Below are 13992 nucleotides of genomic sequence, written 5' to 3' on the forward strand. Positions count from 1 at the left end.
AGTCCTGGCTGCTCCACTTTTTTTTTTTTTTTTTTTGACAGGCAGAGTTAGACAGTGAGAGAGAGAGAGACACAGAGAGACAGGTCTTCCTTCTGTTGGTTTACCCCCAAATGGCCACCACGGCAGGCGCATTGCCCCAATCCGAAGCCAGGAGCCAGGTGCTTCCTCCTGGTCTCCCTTGCGGGTGCACAGCCCAAGCACTTGAGCCATCCTCCACTGCCTTCCCAGGCCACAGCAGAGAGCTGGAATGGAAGAGGGACAACCGGGACAGAATCCAGCGCCCCAACCAGGACTAGAACCCAGGGTGCTGGCGCAGCAGGCAGAGGCCTAGCCCACTGCTCCACAGTGCTGGCCTCCAGCTGCTCCACTTCTGATCCAGCTCTCTGCTATGGCCTGGGAAAGCAGTAGAAGATGGCTCAAGTGCTTGGGCCCCTGCACCCACGTGGGAGACCCAGAGGAGGTTCCTGGCTCCTGGCTTTGAGTCAGTCCAGCTCCAGCCTTTGCAGCCATCTGGGGAGTGAATCAGCTGATGGAAGACTTTCTCCTCTCTCTCTCTCTTTCTCCTCTGTCTGTCTTTCTCCTCTGTCTGTAACTCCACCTCTCAAATAAATAAATAAAAATCTTAAAAAAAAAAAGTGCCAGCAGAGCAATGAGACAAGCAGACCAGAATGGTAGAGTGGAATGTTTCATCAGGGAAATGTGGGAGACATGTGAAAAACACATACCAGTTTCTATGTAGGCCTTGCATGTCGGGCTAAGGAATCTAGACTATCTGGTCAGCAACAAAAAGCTATTGAAGTCAGAGCATGACATTAAAAATAATATAATTCACAGTTATTATCCTACGTTTAACTAGAACAGACCAGTGATTTTAAAACTTTAATGTGCATGTGAGTCACCCAGGGATCATACTAAAGTAAGCATGGGGTAGTCATGTGGTGCAGCAATTACATCACCACTTGGGATGCCCACATTCCATATCAGAGTACCTGGGTTCAAGTCCCAGCACCACTTTCTGATTCTAGCTTCCTGCTAATGCACAACCTGCTAAGGGGGGTGCGGGGAGTGTGATGCAGTGATGGTTCAAGTACTGGGCCCCTGCCACCCATGGGGGAGAGTTGGACTAAGTTCTGGGCTCCTGGCTTCAGCCTGGCCCAGCTCCAGAACTGTTACAGGTATCTGCAGAGTGAGCCAGTATGTAAAAGACACTTTCTCTCTCTCTCATTCTCTCTCTCTCTCTCATCCTCTCTCTCTCTCTCTTATTCAAATAAATTAGTTAACAATTTCTAAATTAGGTTTCTCTTTTATAAATATAATACACAATAGTATCAAAATTTCCACCTAGAAGTTAGCTAACTACAACACACACAAGAAATTGATTCCTTTCTCTGTAAAGGAAAATGGCATGAATACATTCATGATGTGCAGCTATTAATAACTTCAAGGATGACTGAAAGGGTTCGCAACATTTGGTCACAGAAAGAAACCACGGCAGCAGTTTCTTACGTGACAGTTGAATTAAGAGAAAAATGGCCCTCGCGCTGTTACAGCAAGAACAGCGGATTCCACCATATATGCAGATGAGGAATTAGACGCGTTGGCCACAACACTTGTTACAGTGACATCCTGAAAACGAAACCTGGGGTTGCAGCGCTGTCACAGGCAGTAATTTCCTGTGAGAACAGCCTTTGTCACACTGACAGACCACATCTGCATTCACGCTGCGGTGGGTGCTGGGTACTGTCTGTGCTACCACGCCGCTCTCCATGCTAAATAACCCACCAGTGAAGCCTGCCATCCCTGAACACAACCCCTCACCTCCGAGATGAGGAGCGTGCACCCAGAGGGGCTCGGGCATCTGTGGAAAGACTAAAGCACGCTTGCGCTGGGACCAGAACTCCGTCTCCTGATGGCCAGCAGGGGCTTCACTGGACCCCATCCCCCTCCGCAGTGCCAGTGTGGCATTTGGAGAGCAAAACAAAAAACCTAAGACAAAACGTCTGTTTTCCACAGAAGCCACTCATTTACATAAAACGTAGCCATCACCTGTTTAGACCCCCAGATTGTGCTACAGGAGTGGGATGACAGACACTCTCTGCCATACCTGCTCGTGCTAAGCTCGCATTCTGATACTGCAAATAATATACAGATATGCCTCCTCTATGAGGAGGAAGACATTTACAGCAGGTTGGGGGTTTAAAGCAGGGGAGACAATTTCCTTTATGGATACTGGAAGGTGGGTGGCTGGGATGTAGTGTGTGAGTCAGTTTTCAAGGCAAGCGATGGCTTAACATCTGGGCCTCGAAGGGTGAGCAGAAACTGCACCCGGATGGGTTTCACCTGGGAGAAGACCACCAAATCAAGACATCCTAAATGTCAAAGAGATGAAATATATTCCTTCCAAGTAACACATTCTTGATAACATGAATCACGATAGCTTAACTGAAGAAATAAAAGTAACACATTCTATTTAAAGACAAATGGGATGAAGTCATTATTCTTTAATTGTTCCTGGTCTAGTTCCTGAGCCACAACTCTTGCATTACCAAGTCTAAAGTTCATATTGGTAAAAACACTATCCTCGAATGCAAGGAAATAATTTTTGTTCATGAGGAAAAATCAATGAAAAGCTGGCATTTTTTAATAACTAGAATATACTTCTATAGCTGGATTTAAAATTTTTAATTGACATGCAATTATACATATTGACGGAGAACCCCGTGATACTTCAATACATGTACAAAACGTAAAATGATCAGATCAGGGTAACCGGCATATCCATCTCCTCAAATACTGGTCGTTTTATAGCAGGATATCTCACAGAGAGATTTATTCAATATACTGCATGTTAGGTCCTGGGAGTCCCTCAGAGAGGAAATTCTGAGGTCAGCTTGCAAAGGTCCACGTTCCAGTCCTCGTGCACTAAGCACATGTAAGGGGCTAACTGGAGAGGGGAATCTGACAGCAAAATTCTGAATGAGAAAAAGTGGAATAAAAACTAAGGCATTACTGTTGCAGAGAAGACACACAAATTAATGAAATAAAAATTGGAAACTCAAGAAGTCTACAACTTTGGCCATCACTCTTGCAGATAAAGCTATTGACCGCTATCTACAATGAAAGAGATACAATTTCCAGTCTCCTTTTTCTTTTTTAAAAAATAATGGCAGTTACATCAAATAATTTTATTTATTTATTTATTTGAAAGAGTTACACAGAGAGGGAGAGACAGAGAGATCTTCCATCCTCTGGTTCACTCCCCAGATGGCTGCAACAGCCAGGGCTGGGCCAAGCCGGAGCTAGGTTCCAGGAGCTTTACCTAAGTCTCCCACATGCGTGACAGGGGACCAAGCACTTGGGCCATGTTCCACTGCTTTCCCAGGTGTATTAGCAGGCAGTTGGATGGGAAGTGGAGCAGCCAGGACTCGAACCAGTGCCCATATGGGATGCTGGTGTTGCAGGCGGCAGTTTTTCATGCTATGTTGCAACGCCAGCCCATACAAAGAAGCATGTAGGTATACAGATGAACAAGCATATTCACTGGGGCAGGTACTCATGATAATAACTTTGACTTAACTGTAATCACATGACTGAACTTTATAAAGAATCATTCTGATGTCCCAAATGATGACTGGGAAACTTTTTCTTGTTAGAGACCTATACCAGAAAATGAGATGCAACAAGTCGGCAACTGGCAGATAGGAATTACGGGAAGCTGAGGAACTCACTACAGAATAACATTTCGAAAGAGATGCAAGTGATTTGAAAAAAAAAAAAAAAAATGCTACCTTAAATCACTTCCCTTAGCCCCCATCTCTGTAAGACTCTTCCATTCAGCGTTCGATGGTTTACTCAAGCTCATGACAACCCCTTCCTCTATAACGGCTGTGACAGGAGGCATTGGAGAGAATATCCATCATTCCCTTTCACAATTGAATCCCTTAGTCCCTACCCCCCGCTAACTCTCTGACATTCAACATATTTTATTCAGCAAATCATCATGCTCTGATTTTGAACCAATTTTTAATACCCAAAAAGGAGATTTAGATGTTCCATGTTCTCTGACCTTCCCTCATAAATATAAAAAAGGGACTCTCACAACCCAAAATACCAAGATATAACTTCCAATGTCTCCAGCTGTGACTGGTGTGTATTTTTGGCATCTCAATATTCTCGCTTTACCTTAGTCTGTGGCTATTCACCTGTGAACTCCGAATCCTGGGAACGGAGTCAGACCAAAGGCCTTCTGCATGTCCACATTTCATTTCATAGCTGGGAAGCAAAGGAAGCTTCCCAGAGCTTTTTGCCAACTGACAGGTGGTGGAAACGTACAAATCTCGGTGCTGACAATGAGACAGAGAAGGCTCTGAGGCATGGAGAAGTAAACAGACCCAGGCAGAACAAAACGCCAGCCAGAAGTACCATGGGGTGCTGACGGCGGGCAGAGTCAAGAAGAAGCATTAAGCCAGCTCTCTGATGACAGCTGAGGCTAACTCATGAGCTGAAAATGCCCCCAAAAATAAAGCAGAAAAAGGCCGTTGGAGATTAATTCATGAAAATCACATGGAGAAAGAGAAAATGGAAAATAAAGCCACATGTGGCTATAAAGCTCCTGATTGCATTTAAAGTACTCTTTCCTAGTTTATAAGAAATAAATTAAACCATGAAGAAAACTCTAAGTGGGAATTTCACTGTCCTTGGGTATTTAGCCTAAGTGACAATAGACCAACAATTATTTATTAACTGCAATGCATAAAGCAACAGGCCAGTGCTGCTGGAGATTATAGGTGAGTCCATAAACCCAGAGAACTTGAGGTATTTTATGGAGATGATGATAAACACCATATTTCTGTTTACCAAGTAAGTGGTTGAAATAATACAAAACAATAAATATCACCAAAATTTAGAGAAAGGAGACAAGCCGTTCAAGGTAGCAGGATGAAAAAACAACAAGAAAAAAGCAGTACTGAGCATGACCTTAAAAGATAATTCAAATTTGCATAGCCAAGGAAGAGGGAGAGGCACCGCCAAGAGAGAGAAACCAAAGGAAAACTGCACATCACACAATCCAGAGAACAAGCACTGTGCCGAGGGAAACACAGGAATCAGGGACCAATGGAAAGGGGACCAGATGTTTGAGAAAGGACCATATGCTGGAAGCCAGGTTACCTTTACCTGTCAGGCTCCCTTGAGATTTCTAAACACTAACAAAACAACAACAGCAGCAACACAAAGTTTTCACCAAGTTCTTTTGCTAAAGAGGAAAGATGTTTCCTGTTTTAATCTTTAAGTGCTAAAGACGGTTCAATATCTAACATTAATCCCATAGTATAAACAGTCCTCTACAGCTCTATGTCTCTTGAACTTCTGCCATTTCTAGAGGGTAGGAAAAAAAGAGTCTTCAAGTAAGGAATTTCCTAAGAAACTCTGAATAATAACAAACATAATCTTTGATACAGCCTCAGCTATTTTAGTATACAAAAAAAAATAATAATGACTGCCAGCTCTAAGAAGAAACCAAAGTCTCAAATTTTAAACACTGAAACAAATCTCAAATTTCAAAATTCAACTATGATATATCTTATGATATATTTAGAGAAAAAATAGTAGCACCAAGTTTTGATTTTGTACTTTATCACTTGGTTTAAGGAAGTAATTTGTTTTTCATAACCCTCACCTCAGTAGAAAATTCACTTTCATTAATTTATGCCAAAAAGTTACAGTGAGCATCCCCGACTCAATCACTCAGTGAAGAATCATCGTTGCCCCCTAACAAAGCCAACATTTCCATAAAACAAGAGTTGAAAGTTGATACAGATCAGCTTACAAGAGATACTATAAATAACTAGATAACAGGAAAGTCAAAAAAGGACATAAAACACCTACAGATATAGCTCAGGAAAGAAATGTAAGAGAAAACTCAAGACAGAAAAAAGAAAGTCATACTGGATTCAGCACAAAGTGGAAAATACACTAAGAGACATGGTGAACAAAGCAAGGATTTTTGAAATTAATATTAACAAAAAATATAAAAGGACTTCCAACTAACTAGATTTCTCCAAGAAAGTGACTCAAAATGGTAGCATTCAAGCCATCATCTATTTTTATTAAGTACAATGCCCCAATAAACATTTCTGGACATGAAAGACAACAGGGAATACAGTTCTTATGATCCCTACTAAAGAATAAACTCCAGCTAAGCAGAAACAATGGCACAAGGCTTGGAAGTGTACTTCGAATTCATTTCACTGCAAAACTGAGACTAAAACAAAAGAAGTTAGGAATACAGAGCAGAATGTGAATGTTATGAGTCCTAATGATCCATGAGTGTTTTCTTACAAACCACTGCTTTCATTCACGATGGAATTACTACAGTAAACAATATCAGAAAAGTAGACAACAAATCACAAAGCTTATAAAAGCATCACCATTAGTTCCTGTAGTATTCTCAGTGTTGAAGAACAAGACACCAGTGTTTCTATCAAGTCATGGAGGGAAGTGATTCTGTGAATCCTTATGTCCAAGTCTCTGGATTGTTTGATTTTACTGTCATTTGGTTTGTTTTGTAAAATGAAACTGCAATATGAACAAATACTTCCTAAAAAGACTACTATTTTAAAAAAATTTTATTAATATCAAGAGAACAAATCTCATTTGTTTCATAAGTACAATTTTAAAAAGACAATCTTATTTCCTCCCTTTATCTCTTTCCCTCCATTTCTCTCTTCCTTCCTTTTTTAATTTTTGCAAAAACATTATTTCAATATACCATTTATTCACAGGCTTAATGAGACACTAACAAATAAATAAAAGCAGAAAGAACACAGGAGCACAAGAGTATAAAAAAGAGCTAAAAACAATAATCAAATCAGAAGATGTCATTTCATTCCTAAACATTTTTTGCATTCTGTATTATCACATACCAGGGAAACGTTTATATGATACTTGTCTTTTTGAGGACTGTCCTATTTCAATAATCTTAATGGTTCCCAATAGCATGCACCATTTTATTGCAAAAGACAAGATTTCATTCTTTTTATGGCTCAGCAGTATTCCACAGTGTATATATACACATTTTCTTTATTTAGTCATTAGATTATGGACATTGGGTTGATTCCATAGCTTAGTTATTGTGAGCTGAGCTGCAATAAATATTTGTGTGCAAATAACTCTTTTTTTAAGATTTATTTTTTACTTGAGAGTCAGAGTGACACATAGAGAGGATAGGCAGAGAGAGAGAGAGAGGTCTTCCATCAGATGGTTCACTCCCCATTGGCCGCAACAGCCGGTACTGTGCCGATCCAAAGCCAGAAGCCAGGAGCTTCTTCTGGGTCTCCCATATAGGGGCAGGGTCCCAAGGACTTGGGCCATCTTCTACTGCTATCCCAGGCCATAGCAGAGAGCTGGATCAGAAGAGGAGCAGCCGGGACTAGAACTGGCACCCATATGGGATCCCGCACTTCAGGCCAGGGTGTTAACTCGCTGCGCCACAGCGCTGGCCCCTACAAATAACACTTTCATATGCTGATTTCATTTCCTCTGGGTAAATGTCCAGGAATGGGATGGCCAGGTCATATGGTAGATCTATTTTCAGATTTCTCTATACTGTCTTCCATAATGGTTGTACTAGTTTACATTCCTACCAACAGTATATTAGGGTACCTATTTTCCCCACATCCTTGCCAGCATTTCTTATTTTTTGATTTCTGTATGAGAGCCATTCTAGCTGGAGTGAGGTGAAACCTTAATATGATTTTTATTTGCATTTACCTAATGGCTAGTGATTTCATGTACCTGTTAGCCATTTGCATTTCATCCTTTGAAAAATGGCTGTTTATGTCTTTTTCCCAGTGACTGTTGAGTTTGTTGAGCTCTTTATAGATCTTAGATATTAATCCTTTATCAGTTGCATAGTTTGCAAATATTTTATCCCATTCTGTCAGCTGGCTGTTCACTTTATTGAACATTTGCTGTGCAGAAGCTTCTTAATTTGATATGATCCCATTTGTCTATTTTTGCTTTTACTGCCTGTGCTTCTGGGGGTCTTTTTCAAGAAATCTTTGTCTATGCCAATGTCTTGCAGAGTTTCCATGATGTTTTCCTCTAGTAATTAGATGGTATCAGGTCACAGACTTAAAACTATCATCTACTGTGAGTTGATTTTTGCATAAGGTGTAAGGTAGGGGTCTTGTTTTATACTTCTGCATGTGTAGATTCTATTTTGCCAACTCTATTTGTTGAATAGACTGCCCTTTCTCCAGGGATTGATTTTATCTTGTTTGTCAAAGATTAGTTGGTTGTAGTTGCATGGACTAATTTCTGGGGTTTCTATTCTATCTAATATTCGTGTTTATTTTTGTGCCAGTACAAGGTTGTTCTGATTTTAACTACGTTGTTGTATGTCTTCACATACCACATGAAATATGGTATTGTGGTGCCTCTGGCTTTTGTTGTTGTTGTTGAAGATTACTTTAGCTATTCAGTCTCTTGTGTTTCCATATGAAGTTTAGTATTATTTTTTTGAGATCTGAGAAGAATGTCCTTGATATTTTGATTGCAATCACACTGAATCTGTAAACTGCTTTCAGTAGTATGGACATTTTGATGATATAAATTCTACCAACTCATAAACATAGATATTTTTCCCCATTTTTTGGTGTGTCTTTTGTTTGTTAATGTTTTGTAATTTTCATTATAGAGCTCTTTTACATCCTTGGTTAAATTTATTCCAAGGTATTTAAATATTTTTTTTAGCCATTGTGAATGGTATTGACCTTACAACTTCTTTCTCAACCATTGCATTGTTTGTATATACAAAGGCTATTGATTTTTATGTGTTGATTTTATATCCTGAAACTTTACCAAGCTCTCTTATGAGTTCCAATAGTCTCTTAGTGGAGTCTTGGTTTCCCTATATACAGGATCATGTCATCTGCATACAGGGATAATTTAGTTCCTCCTTTCCAATTTGTATCCCTTAGATTTCTTAGTCTTGTCCAATGGCTCTGGCTAAAACTTCCAGAACTATATTGAATAGCAATGGAAGGTGGGCATCCTTGCCTGGTTGCAGATCTTGTTGGACGTGTTTCCAACTTTTCCCTATACAATATGATGCTGGCTGTGGGGTTGTCATATATTGCCTTGATTATGTTGAGGAATGTTTCTTCTATATCCAATTTTCTTAAGGTTTTTTTCATGAAGGGATGTTGTATTTTATCAAACGCTTACTCTGCATCTATTGAGATAATCATATGGTTTTTATTCTTTAATTTGCTAATGTGATATACTGCATTTATTGATTTGCATGTTGAACCATCCCTGCATACCAGGATAAATCCTACTTGGTCCGGGTGAATGATCTTTCTGAGTTGTTGGATTCAGTTAGCTAATATTTTGTAGAGGATTTTTGCATCTATGTTCATCAGGGATATTAGTCTATAGATCTCCTGCTTTGTTGCATATTTTCCTGGCTTTGGAATTAAGTTGACAGAAGTTGAAAGAAGGAGTTTGGGAGGATTCCCTCCCTTTCAGTTGTTCTGAATAGTTTGAGAAGAATTCAGTAGTGAAGTCATCCAGTCCTGGGCTTTTCTTTGTTGGGAGTATCTTTACTACTAATTCAATCTCCATCTCAGTTATTGGCCTGTCTAGGTTTTCTATGTGTTCATGACTCAATTTTCATAGATTATATCTTTCCAGGAATCTATTCATTTCTTCTAGATTTTCTAATTTGTAGGCATGTAGCTGTTTGTAGTAATTCCTGATGACTCTCTTCATTTCTGTGGTATCCATGGTAATACCTCCTTTTTCATGTTGATTTTAATAATTTGGGTCTTCTCCCCCCCACCTTTTTTTTTGGTTAGTTGGACCAACAGTTTATCAATTGTTTATTTTTTCAAAAAACAACTTTTCATTTTGTATCTTTTTTGGTTTCAAGTTTGTTTATTTCTTCTCTAATTGTAATTATTTCTTTCTTCCTACGGACTTTGGATTTGGTTTGTTCTTGTTTTTCTAGGTCTTTGAGATACAGTTACATAATTTATTTGATATTTTTCCAATTACGTGATGTAAGTGCTAATTGCTATAAACTTTCCTCTTAACACTGCTTTTCCTGTATCCCATAAGTTTTGATAGGGTGTCACCTTCATTCATTTCTAGGAATTCTTTTATTTCCCTTTTGATTTCTTCTATGATGACTTGTCATTCAAAAGCATGCTGTAAGGTAAGAGCCTACTCTTGATCTTCAGACACTTCTTTGGGAATAATTTAGAAGAATCTAAGAAAACTTCATTCATTCGAACCACAGATGACTGGTCTAGCTGACATTCTCCTTCTCTAGCTGTCTTCTGAGAGCGTTCTTCAGATACCAGCTTTCTTCAGGAGAATGAACTCCATTCATGTGGTCAATTACATCAAAAACTACTCAAGTTTCTGCAAAAATTTCTAATCTTAGCAACATTATACAATCTTGTACCACCAATAGCCTCAGTAGATGATTTTTATTTTTTTAATCCTTTATAATTACTTGCACCATTGAAACAGGGCTAAATATGAGCCATCTGTGTTTTTTTGCCCAACTTCAATTTGCACAAAAAGGGAGGATTTTTTCTCTCCTTTCTGGGTTCACAACTTCATTTAATACTTTTTATTCAACATTTGTTCTGGTTTAGGGATTGTGATGTTTAAAAAAAATACAATTAAGAGTTTAAGCAGGGCATATCCAATTAATTAAGACGCCTTGTTTGGGTTGTGTTATTGCAGTGTTCTCCAAAATGTTTCGATCACACAACCCTAGCAAGTAGCACAAAACTTGCGGGCATGTAATCTACAATATAAATATATTTATTTATACATTATATGCAATGTGCTAGCATATTATATTATATGCATTAGAAAATTACATAGAAATTTCTCAAGGACTTAATATAAATATTCATTATTAGCAGCAAATAACTATTTGCTATCATTAGAAGTTATTAATAATGTGAAATAAGAACAATGTGATCCAATGTTTTTTATTGTTTATGAACACCTTAGCTTAATCCATCTTTTGTGATTAAGCAACTTAAAGTTCAATTTGTTTTGATGCTTAGTTCTAACAGTTGTCATAGACACTTCCAGAAAATACATAGATCTAAAGGAAAAAGGTCATCATGGCATTGAGAGACTCAATTTTTTAATTCTATTCTCTGATAAAGCAAAATGTTAGAAGATTTTCAATTTATTTTGCATTTTAATTTTTTTTGCTTGTTACTGTTAAATGAAACTCAACTAACAAATGTCCATCTTTCCTGATATGGATTAGTTGCTCTTAAAAATGTATCAAAGCAGCCGGCACCGCGGCTCATTAGGCTAATCCCCTGCCTTGCAGCACCGGCACACCGGGTTCTAGTCCTGGTCGGGGCGCCAGATTCTGTCCCGGTTGCCCCTCTTCCAGGCCAGCTCTCTGCTGTGGCCAGGGAGTGCAGTGGAGGATGGCCCAAGTACTTGGGCCCTGCACCCCATGGGAGACCAGGATAAGTACCTGGTTCCTGCCATCAGGATCAGCGCGGTGTGCCGGCCGCAGCGCGCTGGCCGCGGCGGCCGTTGGAGGGTAAACCAACAGCAAAAGGAAGACCTTTCTCTCTGTCTCTCTCTCTCTCACTGTCCACTCTGCCTGTCCAAAAAAAAAAAAAAAAAGAAGAAGAAGAAGAAAATGTATCAAAGCTACTGAATTTGTATATTTAAAAAAATGTATCCTGGCCAGCGCCGCGGCTCACTAGGCTAATCCTCCGCCTAGCGGCGCCGGCACACCAGGTTCTAGTCCTGTTTGGGGTGCTGGATTCTGTCCCGGTTGCCCCTCTTCCAGGCCAGCTCTCTGCTGTGGCCAGGGAGTGCAGTGGAGGATGGCCCAAGTGCTTGGGCCCTGCACCCCATGGGAGACCAGGAAAAGCACCTGGCTCCTGGCTCCTGCCATCGGATCAGCGCGGTGTGCCGGCCGCAGCGCGCTGGCCGCGGCAGCCATTGGAGGGTGAACCAACGGCAAAGGAAGACCTTTCTCTCTGTCTCTCTCTCTCACTGTCCACTCTGCCTGTCAAAAAATAAATAAAAATTAAAAAATTAAAAAATAAAAAAAATGTATCCTAAAACCAGTGAAACTTTATGAAATTTTTTAAAACCACATTTCTACAATTAAGTTATTGAACACAGAGATATGAAGAGTTTTAACAGCTGACACACATAATTTTTTAAAGTAAAATCACATTACCAAACATCCATTTAAAAAATGTTCTCCCTGTAGGACAGGTCTCATCCATTGTTAAAACATGGCTTTTATGGTGAAGGGCAATATTTTAGAATATTTCTCAAAAATCTCTGTAAGGTAACATCTACTAAAACCATTTAACACATAAAGTCAGCAAATCTGGATTGCCTTTTTGTAAAAGGAAAAAGAGTAACAATTTTTAGTTCCTTTGTTAAACACAACCTCTGTGTGGTAGACATACACAATACTCCTTAGCATCTCATTGCCAAGCATATATGAAGATGCTACTATGTTGTAAAGAACTTAACCCACTATGTAATACCCCCGATAGCACTGAGTGCACATCTGGGTGTAACTTCTTTGCTCTTGACAGATGCCTCAGTGAATTTCATACATGTCACTGTTAATGAAACTGAGTGCAATAATTATTCAAATTACCTGCTTGATAATTTCTATTGAACAGGGTGGCTGCTGGTCAGTTTACACTAAGTTGATGTATCACAAACGAGAAATTTGCTGCAAGTCCCCCACTGTCCATTCTCTCCTTCCTGCGTATCAGCACCTCTGTGAGTGGGCATGTGACTGCCCAGAGCAGATTCCATTTTCCTAGCTCCCCTCCCCTTGCAGAGACATACAGCCTTGGGACTAAGATCCGGTCACTGGGCTGTCAGGATAAAGACATATAGCCTTACAGGGAAGGGCATATCTTCGGCTTTCCCTCCTCCTATCTAGCGGGAATTCATATGTGAGGGCTGTAACTTAAGCAACCATCTGGAAGCAAGGAGGAGAAGCCAAGTGTTGAGGCAACCAGGGAACAGGAAAGGGATCCACATTCTTCGGTGCCGTCATTCAGCCCTGGTTGCCTACGTTGGTGTGAGTGCGAAATACACTTCTATCTTTTTTAAACTTCTGTTATTTTGGTATTCTAGCTCTCCCTGGTGCACTGACCCCTAATGTATGTGCTTGGTAACAGGGCTGACGAAGGGCTCGTGCTTGGTGTCAGACAAGACAGCTCCACCACTTTCCCAGGGCAGCAAGTGCGTGCGTTTGACAGCGCCTTCGGGCTGCAGTTTCCTAGCAGACACTGGTCCACTCTGTCAGGATTAGTTCAGAAAACTGCATAATCTAATTTTTTTCATAAAAAGTAGTATTATTCATTTGAGACACACAGTGTTTCCAAACGCCTGCAACAACTGTGGCTGAAGCCAAGAGCCAAGAATTCAATTCAGGTCTCCCACATGGGTGGCTGGGACCAACTTCTTAGGCCAGCACCTGCTGCCTCCCAGGGTCTGCATTAGCAGGAAGCTGGAATTGGGAGGAGGAGCCTGGCACCAAGCCCAGATGTTCTACCTGGCATTGTACCACTAGTTCTAACACTTGTCACATCACGTTGTCAGGTAAGTGTGAACTGCAACATGTGTAGCATGGGAAACAAGTGAATGAGGAGTCCCCATAGGTAACTCCCACTCTCCTCTCCAGACAACTCAACAACCAGGTGAAACCGGAGTTTGACTGAAATACAGACCAGAGGACAACATGAGCGTCCATGTTAGGTATCTATGAAGGTTTTTCTTTGTTCTATGCATAAGTATACGAGGTCCTGCTTTCTTCCTGCTCCTGTCCTGCTCCTACCACAAGTGTTTTCATGCACTTGCCTGGGATACGAGCACTCTTTCCACTGGGTCCACGTTAGTGCCTACTGTCTAGAGTATAGATAGATCCACTGATAACTTCAGAGTTCTCGCCCAGAC

At 40.4% G+C, this 13992-nt stretch overlaps 1 protein-coding gene across 4 annotated transcripts in view; it reads right to left on the reverse strand.

Moving 5' to 3' along the window:
- EFCAB11 (EF-hand calcium binding domain 11) overlaps window positions 1–13992 on the reverse strand; it is a 174017-nt gene that overhangs the window by 136449 nt on the left and 23576 nt on the right. The gene's annotated exons all lie outside the window — the stretch shown is intronic.

This window comes from Oryctolagus cuniculus, chromosome 20, assembly GCF_964237555.1.
Source record: "Oryctolagus cuniculus chromosome 20, mOryCun1.1, whole genome shotgun sequence".
NCBI lineage: Eukaryota > Metazoa > Chordata > Mammalia > Lagomorpha > Leporidae > Oryctolagus > Oryctolagus cuniculus.